The 18,782-nt window shown below is 44.0% G+C and overlaps 1 long non-coding RNA gene across 1 annotated transcript; it reads left to right on the forward strand.

The window, feature by feature from the left end:
• The first annotated feature begins 671 nt into the window (after positions 1–671).
• On the forward strand, positions 672–4,730 carry LOC144500908 (uncharacterized). Its single transcript, XR_013499017.1, has 3 exons — positions 672–720; positions 1,874–1,955; positions 4,615–4,730. It is a non-coding gene; the product is annotated as an uncharacterized LOC144500908 (long non-coding RNA).
• The last annotated feature ends 14,052 nt before the right edge of the window (positions 4,731–18,782 follow it).

Genomic DNA, 18,782 nt, shown 5'->3' on the forward strand with positions numbered 1-18,782 from the left:
AGCGGGATACGGACTGAATAAGGGCAGAAGGTTTTTTATTAGTTTAAATAGGGCATCACAATTGGCACGGGCTTGGAAAGCCAAAGCGCTTGTTCCCGAGCTGCACTTTTCTTTGTTCTTTGTAATATTGAAGCGGGACAGATTTTTAAAGATTTTCTTGCTTCATCCCTTCTTAAGATAGTAATTTAGATAGCTTTTCTTCTATACTTTATCTTCACAAAATGGTCAAATACATCATTGTAGGTGAAATCTTGTAAGGACGCACTTTCACTTGCCAATATTGCTGAAGGTTTCAACTTTCCTGACTAATCATATTTTGAAAATAATTTTTAACTCTTTGCAATACAGGAAAAGAACGTTCAACGGGATCATTTGTGACAGGTATTGTTAAAAATATTTTCAGAATGGTCTCCACATTTGAAAAGGTTTCCTGCAAACCACCATGTACTTTCCTTCAGACTTTGATTAAAGCAGGATACACACACATCGGGCCACAGGCAGTGTTCTCAGAATCATTCCAATCCTTGTTGCCAATGTGATGATGCACGCCCACAGACTTTGTCAGGAACACACAATAAAAAAGCTTCTCTAGTGCCGCAACTCATATGGGCCAGCTAATTAAGTAAACCGGTTAGATCTGGTTCCTGAAGCAGGACAGGCCGGAGGTATATGAGCAAGGCCCTACAGTGTAAGCTCCAGAGTGAGACACTGGGGGTTGAGGTAAGTGTGGAAGTTTAAGAGAGTAAATCGTAATCTTTTGCCTTAAAAATTAACAAATTTCTGGTAATTGAAGGTTTTTTCAGGCCTGAAGAAAGTAAAAAAAAAACAAGCTCTTCTAGTTCATAGGGTCCAAGTAATTAGGTAAACCAGGGTTTGTCTTTCGGTCAGCATGGACAAGATGGGCGAATGGCCCCCTTGTGTGCTGTATCAGATCTATCGGCCGGTATTTACGACCTCACTTGGGCGGGGCTTGTAAAATCCCGCCTGAGGCCAACAGAGAATTCTGTTCTGCGAGCCTCACCTGCTCTGATTCCGGGGTGGGCGTGGCAATACAATTCCGGCCATGGTCTCTCCTGGAATATGAATGGGAGGTGGAATATTTTGCTTGCCAACTGAGCAGGGCCAAGTCAAAGTTGAATACATCACAGACTACATCACTAGCTTGAAATTGCGTCACATTCAAGTGGAAGGGGCAGACCATTTGGCATTGCTACATAGATTCCATGTTTTGACTTTGAAGGAACTTCAAGACTGTACCAAACTAACCCATTATCCTGTGAGTGGAACACCTGTGCCAGGGGAACAAAGATGGTCAGGAATTCCTGGAGGAAAAACTAACACTGAAGGAGCTATTGCTGCTCGTGGACAGCGTGGTGACACAGCGGTTAGCACTGTTGCCTCATAGTGCCAGGGATCGGGTTTGATTCCCGGCTTGGGAATCACTGTGTGGATTTTTCACGTTCTCCCCGTGTCTGCGTGGGTTTCCTCCAGTGTCCCTGTTTCCTCCCACGGTCCGAAAGACGTGCTGGTTAGGTGCATTGGCCATGTTAAATTCTCCTTCAGTGTACCCGAACGGGCACCAGAGTGTGGCGACTAGGGGATTTTCACAGTAACTTCATTGCAGTGTTATTGTAAGCCTACCTGTAAATAAATGTAAGCCTACTAATAAATAAACTTTAAACTTTACTCTTGAACCCACAGCAACAATACTGCAGTCCTCCATGTTAAAAGCCCTCAGATCACTCCAGGCCACAACAACCTTCTTCCCCAATCACGAACAGCCCTCTAATCGCACTCTGAGGCCTAATTATTACACTTCTGGAACCCTGAGATTTACCCAATCACTTACCTGAATATTGTTGTAATTGTGCAGGCTCCGACCACTAACTTAGCAACATGATGATGAGGAATGGGCCCAGCTCAGACCTCCCTGTTTGTGCACAACTGTGGATAAGGTACACAAAAATTAATGCTGAATTTCTAAGCCCTTGGTTAAATCACCCCTCAAAATTCCAAGGACTTGATGGCCAAGGAAGGTGCTTTCATAAAATAGCCAAACAGATCAATCTGCAAACCATTACAACACACGTCAATGGCAGGTGGTAAGTGTTGGAGAGATTCCTGGTCAGCTACGTGATGGAAAGAATGTTGGGGCCTCTAACATCACCATCCATAGCTCCAAACTATAACATGCATGTAACTGCTGCAACACAGACTCCCTGAGTGAACTGTAACGCACCATCACCATCATTCTGCTAAATCTGCACCGTGTACCATCTGATTCCTCCCTTTCTGGCTCGAACATCAATCTTTAGTGTTTTAAGAGTTACCTAATAGAAACATGGATAATTCATTGCATGGAAGGAAGCCACATGCATCTGTGCTGCCTGAATAGAGAATCCAGACTAACTCCACTTTGGGGTTTATGATCTGTTGCCCTATAGGTAACAGTACTTCCAGTGCATATCCAAGTACTGTTTAAATGCAGTGAGGGTTTTTGCTTGACCACACTTACAGGCAGTAAGTTCCAGACCCCACCCACATTGGGGAGGGTTTAGCCGCAAGTTCTGATGTGGGGTAAACTCTCTGTGGCTGATTTGGGGTGGAGATATTCGAAGCTGCTGTGAAGATTAAGGATTGTGGCAATGTGGTGATCCGGATGGATCGTGCATTTGTTGCTATCCAGCTGGTCAAATTTTACATAATGTAGATGTCACGCTATTTTGCTAATATCTCAGTATAAGCCAAGTGTTGCGTTACTTGTGGTTTTTTCTGTTGGAGTTTAAATCCTGGGCTCTAGAGTCCAGTTTGCTAAGATTAGGCATTCTGCCATGATTCCTAAATTAGCTCTGGGGAAAACAAAATCCCATTTTGCACAGCTGAATGACTTTGTACATTTATTCATGACATTATTTATATGGGAGTATATAAATAGACTTGTTTATTTGTTGCCCTTTCTAGGACCTTGGCACTATCTGCACGGTAAGACTGGTGTCTGGTTAAGGGGACGGCTATTTATTGATGTTAGTTTCTGGGTTCCGAGTTCCACTTTGTTTTAATAAAACCGACATACTGCAAATGCTGGGAATCTGAAATAAAAACAGAAAGTGCTGGAAAATCTCGGAAGGTCTGACAGAAGCTGTGGGGAGAGTTAGAGTTAACAATTGGACTTGAATATAACTTTTTTTTAGAATGAAGGAACATAGGAATGTGGTGGGTTTTATGCCATTGAAGGAAAAATGTTTCCTCTTGTGGGGCAACTAGAAGCCATCACTGTAAGATTGGCACCAAGAAATCAAATAGGGAATTCAGAAGAAACTTCTTCATCTAAAGAGTGGTGAGAATATGGAATGCGCTGCCACAGGGAGTGATTGAAGCAAAGGTGAAGAATATAAGGGAGAAGTGAACAGAGAATCACCGTGATAGATTTAGAACAAAGAAGAACAAAGATCAAAGAACAGTACAGCACAGGAACAGGCTCTTCGGCCCTCCAAGCCTGTGCCAATCATGATGCCCGAACCAAACTAAAAACCTTCTGCCCTTACTCGGTCCGTATCCCTCTATTCCGTCCATATTTATGTACCCATCCAGATGCCTCTTAAATGTTGCTAATGTGTCTGCTCCACCACCTCCTCTGGCAACGCGTTCCAGCCACCCACTACTCTCTGCATGAAAACCTTCCCCCGCACATCTCCCTTAAACTTTCCCCCTCTCACCTTGAACCTGTGCCCCCTTGTAATTGACACTTCCACCCTGGGAAAAAGCCCCTGACTACCCACCCTGTCTGCGCCTCTCATAATTTTGTAGACTTCTAACAGGTCCCCCCTCAGCCTCTGTCTTTCCAGTGACAACAATCCTAGTTTATTCAACCTCTCCTCATAGTCAACACCCTCGAGACCAGGCAACATCCTGCTGAACATTCTTTACACTCTCCAAAGCTTCCACATCCTTCTGGCAGTGTGGTCACCAGAACTGCACGTAATACTCCAAATGCAGCCTAGCCAGAGTTTTATATAGCTGCAACATGATTGGCCAACTCTTGCACTCAATGCCCTGGCTGATGAAGGCAAGTATGCCATATGCCTTCTTAATCACCTTGGCCACCCATGTTGCCATTTTTAGGGAACTGTGGACCTGCACACCCAGATCCCGCTATATGTTAATGTTCCTAAGGGTTCTGCCATTGAGAGGAAGAAAGATGGGAGAAGACTCAAGTGGAGCATAAACATCAACACGGATTGATTGAGCCACATAGCCTTTTCCTACAAACATAGGGCTAAGGAGTAGGAGTAGGCCATTCAGCGCTTTGAGTCTGCTCTGTCTTTCAATAAGATCATGGATGATCCAACCGTGATGTCAATTCCACTTTCCTGTCTGCCCCCCACACCCCCAATATACCCCCTGACTCCCTTGTCTATCAAAAATCTGACTAACTCTGCCTTCTCTAAATAAATTCCGTGACCCATCTTCTGAGGAAGAGAATTCCACAGATTAACAACCCTCTGAGAAAAGAAAATTCTGATCTCAGTGTTACGGACAGGAGGATTTCTCCGATCAGCAACTATCCAGAAACACAAAGGTGTGTTTTTGATTTTAATTTCCCCCTTCATAAAGGTGATGTGTTTCCTAACACCTCAACTTGCGCAATACCAGTGGGAGAGAGACTGCTGGAGTGAGATTTCAGCCAGAGTGAGGGTTTCGGAAATTTGGAGCTAAGTGGGTAAATATTGGTAAGTGTTTCTCTTTTTTCACTTTAAATTAAGTATTCTAGTTTAAAGGCCAATAAGCAACTGACCCAGTCAACCAAATGGCAGTTATCAGCCAATCAACTGGAGCCTGATTAAGGCCTCAATAGGTGTGAACACTTAGGTCCAACTGCAGCTACTGTTAGACCGCTTGACTGCTCCTGAGTTGCAGATGGATTCACTTTGGAGCATCCATGATGCTGAGGAACTTGTGGATAGCAAGTTCAGTGAGTTGGTCACACCGCAGGTAAAAATTACTGAGGAAGATAGGGAATGGGTGACCACCAGACAGAGGAAGAGTAGGAAGGCAGTGCAGTGGTCTCCTGTGGTCATCTCCCTCCAAAACAGATATACCATTTTGGATACTGTTGGAGGAGATGGCTCACCAGTGAAGGTCTCAGCAGCCAGATTCATGGCACCGTGGTTGGCTCTGCTGCACAGGAAGGCAGGAAAAAGAATGGAAGAGCTATAGTGATATAGTGATAGGGGATTCAATTATAAGAGGAATAGACAGGCATTTCTGTGGACGTAAATGAGACGTCAGGAATGTATGTTGCCTCCCTGGTGCAAGGGTCAAGGATGTCTTGGAGTGACTGCAGGGCATTCCAGAGGGGGAGGGTGAACAGCCAGCTGTCGTGGTGCATATAGGCACGAACGCTATAGGTAAAAAATGGGATGAGGTCCTACAAGCTGAATTTAGGGAGTTAAGAGTTAAACTATAAAGTAGGACTTCAAAGGTTGCAATCTCAGGATTGCTACCAGTGCCACGTGCTAGTCAGAGTAGGAATGTCAGGATAGCTAAGATGATTACGTGGCTTGAGAGATGGTGCAAGAGGGAGGGATTCAAATTCCTGAGACATTGGAACCAGTTCTGGGGGAGGTGGGATCAGTACAAAACAGATGATCTGCACCTGGGCAGAACTAGAACAATGTCCTAGGGGGAGTGTTTGCTAGTGCTGTTGGGGAGGGTTTAAACTAATGTGGCATGGGGTTGGGAACCGATGCAGGAAGTCAGAGGGAAGTAAAGTGGAGACAGAAACAAAGGTCAGTAAGGGGAAAAGTGGAAGGCAGAGAAGCCAAAGAGAAAAATCAAAAAGGGCCACAGTACAGAGTACAGAGACTGTGGAGAACTCAGTGAATGGGTCCAGTAGGACTAAGAGAAATAAAACATGGGGAAAGTGTACAAAACATGACAGGACAGATGGTTTGAGGTGTTTGCTGTAACACGAGGAGCATGACAGATAAGGCGGATGAGCTTAAAGCTTGGGTTATTACACGGAATTATGATGTTGTGGCAATTACAGAAATTTGGATGAAAGAAGGACAGGATTGGCATTTTAGCATTCCAGGATTTAGATGCTTCAGGTGAGATAGAGAGGGTGACAAAAGAGCTGGGAGTGTTGCTTTACTGATTAGAGAGAATGTCACTGCTAAACGGAGGGAGGATACCTTGATGGGATCATGCAGTGAGGCTGTATGTGTAGAACTCAGGAACAGGAGTGGTGCAATCACACTGTTGGGGTTCAGCCAGTGTGAAATGGAGGAACTGATATGTCAGCAGATCATGGGAAGATGTAAAAACAACAGGGTTGTTGTGATGGGTGAATTTAACCTCCCCAACATAGACTGGGATTCCTTTAGTGCCAGGGGCTTGGATGGGGCAGAGTTTGTTCAGTGTGTCCAAGAGTGCTTCTTGAGGCAATATGTAGACAGTCCAATTTGGGACCTGGTTCTGGGAAATGAGCCCATACAGGTGATTGATGTCTCAGTGGGGGACCATTTTGGGAACAGTGATCACAATTCTATAAGTTTCAAGATACTTGTAAAAAAGGATAGAAGTAGTCCTAGAGTGAAAGTACTAAACTGGGGAAGACTTCTTGCCAAGGATATTTCATGGCTCCTTTTTAAATACTGTCATGGCAGTATTAGGCAGGAGTTAGGGAATGTAGACTGGGGAGCAGCTATTTGAGGGTAAATCCACATTCAATACATGGGAGTCTTTTAAAGTCAGTTGTCAACAATTCAGGACAAGTATGTCCCTGTAAAAATGACGGGAAAAAATGGCAAGATTTGGGAATGCTGATGACAAGAGAGATTGTGAGCTTAGAAGAAGAAGGAGGCATATATACATTTCAGGAAATTGAGAACGCATAAGGCTCTTGAAGAATACAAAGATAGCAGGAAAGAGCTTAAACAGAGACTTAGGAAGGCCAAAAGGAGCCATGAAATGTCCTTGGCAGGCAGGATTAAGGAGAATCCCAAGGCTTTTTATATGTTTGTGAGGAGGAAGAGGGTAGCTAAGGAAAGAGTAGGTCCACTCAAGGACAGTGGAGGGAATTTATATGGGGAACCAGATGAGGTGGGTGAGGTCCTAAATGAGTATTCACAAAGGAGAAGGATGTGGTGGATGGTGAGTGTAGAAAGGAGGATGTTGACATGCTAGGACATGTTGAGATAAAAAGGGAGGAGGTATTGGAGGTTTTGAAAAACATTAAGGTGGACAAGTCCCCAGGGTCAGAGAGGGTCTTTCCCAGAATACTGAGAGAAAAAATTGCTGAGGCCTTGGCCAAAATCTTTGTATCCTCTTTAGCCACGGGAAAGGTACCAGAGGATTGGAGAGTAACTAACATTGTTCCTCTGTTTAAAAGGGCAGAAGAGACAATCTGGGAAATTACAGGCCTGTGAGCCTTACATCAGTGGTGGAGAAATTATTGGAGAAAATCCTTAGGGACAGGATGTACTCAAATGTGGAAGAGAATAGGCTTATTAGCGATAGGCAGCATGATTTTGCGAAGGGGAGGTCGTGTCTCACAAACTTGATTGAGTTCTTTGAGGAAGTGACAAGAAAAATTGACCAGGGCAGGGCAGTGGATGTTGTATACATGGACTTTAGTAAAGCCTTCGATAAGGTTCCTCATGGCAGGCTGATACAGAAGGTGAAGTCAGATGGGATCTGAGGTGAGCTGGTAAAATGGATACAAACCTGTCTTGGGCATAGAAAGCAGAGAGTAGCAGTGGAAGGGTACTTTTCTAACTGGAGGTCTGTGACAAGCAGTGTTCTACAAGGATCAGTGCTGGGGCCCTTGTCGTTTGTAATACATATAAATGATTTGGAGGAAAATGTACATAGACTGATTAGTAAATTTGCAGATGAAACAAAAATTGGGGGAGTAGCAGATAGTGAGGAGGATTGTCAGAGGATACGGCAGGATATAAATCGGCTGGAGACTCGAGCCGAAAGATGGCAGATGGAATTTTACCCGGACAAATATGAGGTGACGCGATTTGGAAGGTCTACTGCAGAAGGAAAGTTTACAGTAAATGGCAAAGCCCTTAGAAATATTAGCATACTGAGGGATCTAGGTGTACAGATCCATAGCCCCCTGAAGGTGACAACTGAGGTGGACAAGATGGTCAAAAAGGCATTTGGCATGCTGGCCTTCGGTTGGGGCATTGAGTATAGGAATTGGAAAATTATGTTGCAGCTATATGGGACTTTGGTTCGGTCGCATTTGGATTACAATTCTGGTCGCCACACTACCGGAAGGATGTTGATGCATTGCAGAAGAGATTTACCAGGATGTTGCTTCATTTGGAGTGTTATGAATTATGAAGAAAGGATGAACATACTTGGATTGTTTTCATTGGAGCGTTGGAGGATGAGGGGGATCTGATAGAGGTTTACAAGATTATGACAAGCTTGGATAGACTGGATAGTCAGGGTCTTTTTCCCAGGGTCAAAAGGGTATAGGTTGAGAGTGAGGGGGGAACATTTAAAAGATATAAGGGGCAAGTTTTCCACACAGAGGGTGGTGAATGCTTGGAACACGCTGCTGGAGGAGGTGGTGGTAGCAGATTCAGTAACAATGTTCAAGAGGCATCTGGATAGATACATGAATAGGCAGCGAATAGAGGGATATGGACCACGAAGAGGCAAGAAAATATTAGATTAGAGAGGCATTTGTGTCGGCACAGACCTGGTGGGATGAAGGGCCTGTTCCTGTGCTGTACTGTTCTAAAAAAAAATTTTGGTCTGATCAAATTTTTATTAATGACCCCACAGAAAACCTGAGATAGGGGCCGGGATTCTCTGATGTTGTTTGTCCACACTGCTGCCAGCGAGAGTGGAGAATTTGGCATTCAGCCAAACCTTCATTCACTGCAGCTGGATTGGAGAATCCCAGCCTTGGGTGGGGTCAGAGAATTCTGACCAAGGTAAACTCAGAGGGTTAGTTTATTTATTATTTATTTATTAGTGTCACAAATAGGCTTACATTAACACTGCAATGAAGTTACTGTAAGGATCCCCTAGTCGCCACACTCCAGCGCCTGTTCGGGTACAGAGGGAGAATTTAGCACGGCCAGTGCACCTAACCAGCACATCTTTCGGACTGTGGGAGGAAACCGGAGGACCCGGGGGAAACCCACGCAGACATGGGGAGAATGTGCAGACTCCGCACAGACAGTGACTCAAGGAATTGAACTTGGGTCCCTGGTGCTGCGAGGCAGCAGTGTTAGCGACTGTGCCACCGTGCCGCTCATTTGCTCACATTCAAATGCAAGAGTAGGGTCTTACGTAGCCTCCTTTTCATTCATACAAACAAAGAGGGGAGGATAGAGAAGGAAAGGTTTTACAGGGAAAGGCCACAGAGAAAAGAAGTATTGTTTTAGGTGAGCCCAGAATCTTAAGTCCAATAGTGTATTCCTTCACAGAGTTCAGCAGGTTCAAAATGGATGCTGGATAATTCACTTTGCCAGTAGAGATAACTTGCACGATGAGATACGCACACATAGATGAATTAGTCTTGGATGCAATGGTGTAGAAGTTCAGAAGTTCCAGTAGAAACAGTGTAGACGGGAGTCAGGCATTCAAACCTGGACAGATTCCTTTTTCTGTGTTGCTGCTTGGTAGGTGGAAGATGGAAGGATGATTTGCAGTACAGAAAGCGAGTACAGCTGATTCTCACAGTTGGGGGGTAGGGAGGTGGTCATGTCACATGACTCCAACATATCCACATTGTCGTTGTCTGGGTTTCTGAGATTGTTAATGTTCCAACCATGAAGAATTTGAAAGGAGTTTGCCGGGTCACCTGTCAGCTCTGGTGAAGAAGTTTAACAACACCAGGTTAAAGTCCAACAGGTTTATTTGGTAGCAAAAGTTAGGCCAGGCCAGCCTTATAAAATGTAGATGGCCTTTGTATAATTTCCTTTGAATTTGATCTCTGCAGCCCACAGCGTCTCTTCAGAGATAACGAGATATTGCCTTTCTGATACTGCAGGAAGTCACAGTGAACATGGCTTGGTCCAGTTTTTAAAATTTTAGAAATTAGCCATGAGGATATCTATATAGTTTATAAAAAATATAGCATGTGTGGTCCTAGCTCCCTGATATCAGTCTGAAGAGGAAGATGTCTTATTCTTAAATTGTGTCCTCTAGTTCTACCTCTCTCACAAGTGGAAACATCCTCCCAGTAGCTCCTTCTGCAATCCCCTCAGGATCGTATTCATTTCAATAAGATCAGATCACATGGACCCAACTTGTTCAAACTTTCTTCATAGGATAAGCCCCTCATCCCAGGAATGAGTCAAGTGAACCTTCCCTGAACTGCTTCAATTATATGCATTTTTTAAACAAGGAGACTAAAACTGTACACAGTGTTCCAGACATGGCCTCACTAATGTCCTGTACAGCTGCAGTAAAGCTTCTCAACTTTTATATTCCATTCCCCTTAAATGGCAACATGCCATTTGCCTTCCTGCTGTACTTGCTGTAGCTGTATCCTGATGTTTTCTGTGCTGTGTTTCCTATGAAATTCTGTGTAATGTTTCTGCCCTGCAACATATTATTATAATTGTTGAGGTAACAATGTGGGGGAGTGGTGGTAGCTTTAAACAACTGTGCAAACTGCCAGAAACTTCCAAAACTGCAGCATGAACCACTGGAATTAATTAGCAATTAATCTGAAAGTGGTTGACAATCGCTTATAAATATCACTGACAATGGAAGGTGGAGGGGCTGGGGAAGGAAGGGTTTTTCTCCTGCTGCTAAATATCTATTCAGCTATGCATGTTTGAGAGTGGACTGAAGCGATGGGCTCCAAATTGGCAGCTCTGGTGTCAAATCAGCGTTCCACATGACCCTTGCCTACCCTGCGTATTTCCGATGGATGCTCTTAGTCCCTACACCACAATGGCATCTGGGGTTTGCACTAGAAGTGGGTATTTGCACCATAAATGCCATTTTGGATCGCTAAGGCAAAATGAGAAAGTAGGTAGTATGGAGCCAAATTTCACTGGCCGTGTGTTTTTTAAAAAGATTATATGATTTACTGAGCTACAACAGAGCAGCTTGTTCTCTCTCCATCTCCCTTTCTCTCTCTGAAAGGCAGCAGCGCTGGTCTCTCGCCGGTTCTCAAGCCAGCAGGCCTGAACCCCAATGCTTCAACATGATTCTGCCCGTTAACTCTGTTTCTCTCTCCACAGATGCTGCCAGACCTGCTGAGCATTTCCAACACTTTCTGTTTTTGCTTTTAAACAGTTGAAAGGTGACCTACAGTTTTTAACTTCTGGGTATCTCAACTTACAAATCTTCCCCCAGCCCCTGAACTCCCTTTTTAAAAATTGTTTTTGCTCCATCCTTCAAGTTACAAAGCCGATTCTCAGAGTGGACCAGACAAACCCAAGTCCATTCCTTGCTTGCTCCAAAAACCAAATTTGAATTCCAATTGAATCCAAATCATGGTCCCCACAAGAGAAACAAACAAGGTCCAAGCCGACAAGATAAGGCATTGTACCCCAGCTTGGGCTTGTCCTGATGCTTAATCTTAGCTAAAAGCCCCTTGAACTCCCTGCACAGAACGTGCCTTTGAGTGTTGTCTGACTATTTGATCAGAAATGGCTTCATAGCCTGGCCTGTCACTTAAGCGTGTACTTTACACTCAGGGTGGCTAATGGTGATCGGTGTTTAGCAACAGATAGTCTGCTTGCCTGCACAAGGGATAATGAAGTCTCTGGCTGCGATTAGTTAACTAATTCAACACAGACACATGGGCCTTTTTTTTCGATTTCACCTTTACTAACTGAGTCATTGGGAGATGGTAAAAATCTAACACACAGTTAAAAATATTAACAATGACCTCCATGCTTTCTACAGATCTGTTGTAAATTGCACGGCTTATTATTGCCTTAATCAGCCCTTATGGGAGAGCCATTTAATTTATTTTGAGAGGGATCATCTCCTGCAATGAACAATTTAAAGATAGCAATGTTATGTCATGTTTCTTTACATTGAAGAAAATATTATAACCATCTGCTTGATTTTAAAATGCTTTAATGATATACTGACCAAAGAGGTTTTGTTTGCAGCATTTTGCAACTGATTAAATTAGAAAGTAACAAAACAGAAAACAGTTTATTGAGAAAAAACATTAGCAGATTTGATGGGCTCCGTGCTGTCGGAGACTCGGCTAAATGCCGCTCATCCCTATTTACAGTCAAGCAAACAGGGTGGCACGATGGCACAATGGTTAGCACTGCTGCCTCACAGTGCCAGGGACCTGCGTTTGATTCCCAGCTTGGGTCACTGTCTGTGTGGAGTCTGCATAGGTTTCCTCCAGGTGCTCCAGTTTCCTCTCTCAGTCTGAAAGACGTGCTGGTTAGGTGCATTGGCCGTGCTAAATTCTCCCTCAGCGTACCCGAACAAGCGCCGGAGTGTGGCAACTAGAGGATTTTCACAGTAACTTCATTGCAGTGTTAACGTAAGCTTATTTGTGACAATAATAAATAAACTTTTAACAAACTTCGTGGGCAGCACGGTGGCACAGTGGGTAGCACTGCTGCCTCGCAGTGCCAGAGCATTGGGCACTTGGGTTTGATTCCAGCCTTGGGTGACTGTCAGTGTGGAGTTTGTACATTCTCCCTGTATCTGTGTGGGTTTCCCCCAGGTGCTCCGGTTTCATACCACACTCCAACGATGTGTAGGTTAGGTGGCTTGGCCATGCTAAATTGCCCCTTTGCGTCCCAAGATGTGTAGGTTCAGGGGATTAGCAAGGTGAATGTGTGGGGTTGCAGAGATAGGGTGGGGGATGGGCTTGGGAAAGATGCTCTGTCAGAGAGTTGGTGCAGACCTGACAGCCCAAGCGGCCTCCTTCTGCACTGTAGGAATTCTATGATTCTGTGATAGTTGGTGGTTGCGTTCTCAGAAAACATAACACACTATATCATTGTTCAGATGTAGTAATTACAATTAACATTGTTGGAAATTATGTAATCAAGAAACATCAGTCTACAGTGAAGGCATGCCTGGTGCTACGGTAAAGCTGGGAGCCTTTTGATAGCAGGAGTCAGAGTTTATGCTGCACGGTTCAAACTGTCAATATGCGATGTACACAATTTAATGCATGGTACTTAAATGACAAAATGGAACTATCATTTCTAAATCCAACTAAATCACAACTAAATTCCACCCTTGAAGTAACAAAGCAAGGAATTTATTACGACACCTTTTAAATAATGGTTCATCCTCAACTAGAGTATGTAATCCAATTTGGATACCCCATGTTAGGAAGGAGGTAAAAGCTTTAGTAAGGGTGCAGGAAAGATTAAAATAATAGTTGTTCTCTTCGGAGTAGAGAAGGTTGAGAGGAGATTTGATAGAGATGTTCAAAATCTCTCTCTCTGTCTCTAGCAGTTCCTCAAAGTGAGGTCACAGCAAAAACTTGCATGTGGAGTCTTTTAACATGGGGAGGCTTTTGTGCTGTTCCTACCACACGATTGTGGCTCTCCTGCTCTTACAACCCACCACAGGCAGATCGGAAAGATCTACAGGTTGACAACCAACATACTTGGCCACACCACAAATTAAAGGATGATAAAAGAAAGAGTGAGGCTAATTAGGGATAAAAAGGAGACTTGTACAATGGAGGCAGGTGAAGTAGTGGAGCTATTAAATGAGTACTTTGCATGTGCCTTTACAAAGGAAGAGGATATTACTCAGGCTGAGGTGAGAGAGGAGGTAACTGGTACACTCGAAGAATTCACAGTTGAGAAGAAGGAGGTGTTAGAAAGGCAATCTTTACTTAATATTGATAAGACACCAGTACCGGATGAGATGCATCCAAGGATACTGAGGAGGTGAGAGTGGAAATTTCAGAGGCACCGGTGATAATCTTCCGATCTTCCTTAGACACAGAGGACTGGAAAATTGTGAATACTACACCTTTGTTCAAAAAGGGGTGCAAGAATAATGGGTAGTAACTATAGACCAGTCAGTTTGACTTTGGTGGTAGGAAAACTTCTGGAAACTATAATTCGGGACAAAATCAATCATCACTTAGACAGGTGCAGGATATTTAAGGAAAGCCAGCATTGGTTCATTAAGAGAAAATCAGCTTTAACTGACATGCATAGGCAGCTGCGATCAAGTGGATCCCTAGAAGACTTTAGAGAGTGTTGGAGTAGAGTTAAGAGAGAAATCAGGAAGGCACAAAGGGGACAGGAGATTGCTTTGGCAGATAAGGCAAAAGAGAATCCAAAGTTTCTACAAATACACAAAGGGCAAAAGAGTAACTAGGGAGAGAATGGGGCCTTTTAAGGATCAACAAGGTCATCTATGTGCGGATCCACAAGAGATGGGTGAGATCCAAAATGAATATTTGTCATCGGTGTTTACTGTTGAGAAAGGCATGGATGTTAGGGAACTTGGGGAGATAAATAGTGATGTCTTGAGGAGTGTACATATTACAGAGAAGGAGGAAGTCTTAAAGTGCATTAAGGTAGATAAATCCCCGGGACCTGATGAAGTGTATCCCAGGACATTGTGGGAGGCTAGGGAGGAAATTGCAGGTCCCCTAGCAGAAGCATTTGAATCATTGATAGCCACAGGAGAGGTGCCTGAAGCTTGGAGGGTGGCAAATGTTATGCCTTTGTTTAAGAAGGGCTGCAGGGAAAAGCCTGGGAACTACAGGCTGGTGAACCTCACATCCATAGTGGATAAGTTGTTAGAAGGTATCCTGAGAGATGGATAAGATGGGTATAGAGGGAAATGGGCCAAACGCAGGCAATTGGGAATAGCTTAAGTGGTAAAAACTGGGCGGCATGGACAAGTTGGGCCAAAGAGCCTGTTTCCATGTTATAAATCACTTTGACTCTATGACTAACTTGCTGGAGTTATTTAAGATGATAACAGCGAAGGTTGATAAGGGCAATGCTGTTAATGTGGTAGAAACATAGAAACATAGGAAAACTACAGCACAAAACAGGCCCTTCGACCTCACAAGTTGTGCAGAACATATCCCTACCTTCTAGGCCTACATATAACCCTCAATCCTATTAAGTCCCATGTACTCATCCAGGAGTCTCTTAAAAGACCCTATTGAGTTTGCCTCCACCACCACTGATGGCAACCGATTCCACTCGCCCACCACCCTCTGTGTGGAAAAACTTCCCCCTAACATTCCCCCTGTACCTACCCCCCAGCACCTTAAACCTGTGTCCTTTCGTAGCAGCCATTTCCACCCTGGGAAAAAGCCTCTGAGAGTCCACCCGATCTATGCCTCTCAACATCTTATATACCTCTATTAGGTCTCCTCTCATCCTACGTCTCTCCAAGGAGAAAAGGCCGAGCTCCCTCAGCCTATCCTCATAAGGCATGCCACTCAATCCAGGCAACATCCTTGTAAATCTCCTCTGCACCCTTTCAATCTTTTCCACATCCTTCCTGTAATGAGGCGACCAGAACTGAGCACAGTACTCCAAGTGGGGTCTGACGAGGGTCTTATATAGCTGCATCATTATCCCCGGACTCCTAAACTCAATCCCTCGATTGATAAAGGCCAGCACACCATACACCTTCTTAACCATCTCCTCCACCTGCGGGGCCGATTTTAGAGTCCTATGGACCCGGACCCCAAGGTCCTTCTGATCCTCTACAGTACTAAGAGTCTTTCCCTTTATATTGTACTCCTTCATCCCATTTGACCTGCCAAAATGGACCACTATGCATTTATCTGGGTTGAAGTCCATCTGCCACTTCTCCAACCAGTCTTGCATCCTATCTATGTCCCTCTGTAACTTCTGACATCCCTCCGGACTATCCACAACCCCACCAACCTTTGTGTCGTCGGCAAACTTACCAACCCATCCCTCCGCTTCCTCATCCAGGTCATTTATGAAAATGACAAACAGCAAGGGTCCCAGAACAGATCCCTGGGACACACCACTGGTGACCAACCTCCATTTAGAAAAAGACCCATCTATACCCACTCTCTGCCTCCTTTGGGTAAGCCAGTTCTGGATCCACAGGGCAGCAGCCCCTTGGATCCCATGCCCTCTCACCTCTTTCTAGAAGCCTTGCATGGGGGACCTTATCGAACGCCTTGCTAAAATCCATATAAACCACATCTACCGCTTTCCCTTCGTCAATGTGTTTAGTCACATTTTCAAAGAACTCCACCAGGCTCGTAAGGCACGATCTGCCTTTGACAAAGCCATGCTGAGTATTCTTGAGCATACTAAACCTCTCTAAATGTGGTATATATGGATTTTGAAAAGACATTTGATACAATGCCAAGCACAGATCTGTGAGCAAAATTCATAGAATAAAAAGGAATGTAGGTACGAGGATAAGAAATTGGCTGCGTGACAGGAAACAGATTAGTGATAAATATAGTTTTCAGATTACAAGAAAGTGTGTATTGGAGTTCCCCAGGGGTCAGTGTTGGAATCCTTGCCCTTCCTGATATATATTAATGAGCCAGACTGTGGTGGGCATAATTTCAAAATTTGTGGTCGATACGAAGGTTGGAAACATTGTCAACTGTGATGAGGATGGTCTTAAACTATAAAAGGACACAGGCATGTTGGTGGATTGGGCAGACAAGTAGCAGATTAAGTTCAATGCAGAGAAGTGTGAGGTGATTCATTTTGGCATGAAGAATATGGGGAGACAGCACAATATAGAGGGAGAAACTCTAAAGGAGATACGGGGACCGAGGAACCTCAGTGTATATGTACATATGTCATTGAAGATGGCAGGGCGTGTTGAGAGAGAAGTCAATAAAGTATATGGGTTTCCTAGGCTGTATTAATAGGAACATTGAGTACAAGAGAAAGGAGGTCATGTCGAACTTGTAGAAGACACTAGTTAGGCCTCACCTGGAGTATTGCATCCAGTTCTGGGCACCATACTTGAGGAAGGATGTGAAGGAATTGAAGAGATAATGGAGGAGATTCACAAGAATGAGTTGGGGGATAAACAGCTGTAGCTATGGGGATAGATTGGAGAGGTTGGGTCTATTTTGCTTGGATAAAAGAAGGCTGAGAGGAGGCTTGATGGAGGCATTCATGATCCTGAGGGGTATGGACAGGGTAAACATTGAGAGACTGTTTCCTCTCAGGAGTATATGAAGTACTAGAGGGGGTAGATTCAAAATAATGGACAAAGAGAGCAAAAGTGATGTGAGGAAATTTTTTTCACCCAGAGGGTGGTTGGAGTCTGTAAGAAACTTCCTGGGAGGGTGGTGGAGACAGGATCGATCAAGGTATTCAAAAGGGAATCGGACTGATATCTGAAAAGAAAGATTATGGGGAGAAGACAGGGGAGTAGGACTTTCAGCAAGCCAGTGCAGACTAAATGGGCCAAATGGCCTCATTCAGCACTGTAAACATTCTGTTGTTTTTTAATGCATCTTCATTTATTTTCTCTTTAAGGAATAGTGGGGAAATGGTGGAAGGATTCTTGAGCTGATTATCAGCCTGTTGAACCAGATTACAGGCACTCCCCCATGGCCAGCAGGTCTTGGTGTTGGACTTGAACCCAGCACTTCTGGTTCAGAGATCGGGGGCGCTACCACTATGCCACAAGACGTCCAATTGAAGGTGCTGTGACTCTGTGAAGGGCTGTCTAGCCACATTGAGGACTAGTCACTGTTATAATATAGGAAATACAGCAGGCAATGGTCACATAAATATCAATGAGATGTTAATCAAACCATTGGATTTAGTGATGTTGGTGAAGGGATTAATGTTGACCAGGACACCGGGGAAAATTCTCTCACTCTTCTTTGAATGTTGTGATGGGATATTTTACATTCACCCAAGAGGGATAAACACAAGGCCCCAGTTTATCCAGAAGACAGGACCTCGAGCATTGCAGCATTCCCTCAGATATACACTTGAATGCCAGCCAGATTATGTGATCAAATCCTTGATTCAGGTAATCGTGGTACCATTGAGTCATAGCTAACCCCCAGCTGAATAACTGCGTGACTAATGGTTTCTTTTTTGCTATTATCAACTATATTTTCTTCTTCACTGCAGTGCAGTCGGTGCTGTCACTGAACCTAGGTGTTTTTTACACTGTGAATGATTGTCCTCGGGTAAGGAATGCAGTAATGAACAGCACAGTACATTGAACAGTAATACTGCAATAACTGTGTGTAATCACTGTGAGGGCAACATAACACTTTTGGCTTTTAAAAATATATTCTCATTCATTCAGATTAGTTATTTATGTTAAGAAGATTAACCTCTTCCTGGTCCTGGTAAAAAGCCAGATGTCCACCATACCAGGATGATTTGATTTGATTTGATTTTATTATTGTCACATTATTAGTAGATAGTGAAAAGTATTGTTTCTTGCACACTATACAGACAAAGCAAATCGTTCATAGGGATGGAAACGAGACAAAGCAGAATGTAGTGTTACAGTCATAGCTAGAGTGTTGAGAAAGATCAACTTAGTGCGAGGTAGGTCCATTCAAAAGTCTAATGGCAGCAGGGAAGAAGTTGTTCTTGAGTCGGTTAGTACGTGACCTCAGACTTTTGTATCCTTTTTCTGACGGAAGAAGGTGGAATGGAGAATGCCCGGGATGCGTGGGGTCCTTAATTATGCTGGCTGCTTTTCCGAGGCAGCGGGAAGTGTAGACCGAGTCAATGGATGGGAGGCTGGTTTGCGTGATGTTGTATTTTGTTGACGTAATAGTCTGGCTTTAAATTTGCCTTGTAATTTGTGAGGAGGGGTGATTTGGATCTTCAGTC

Source organism: Mustelus asterias, chromosome 11 (genome assembly GCF_964213995.1).
Source record: "Mustelus asterias chromosome 11, sMusAst1.hap1.1, whole genome shotgun sequence".
NCBI classification, from domain to species: domain Eukaryota; kingdom Metazoa; phylum Chordata; class Chondrichthyes; order Carcharhiniformes; family Triakidae; genus Mustelus; species Mustelus asterias.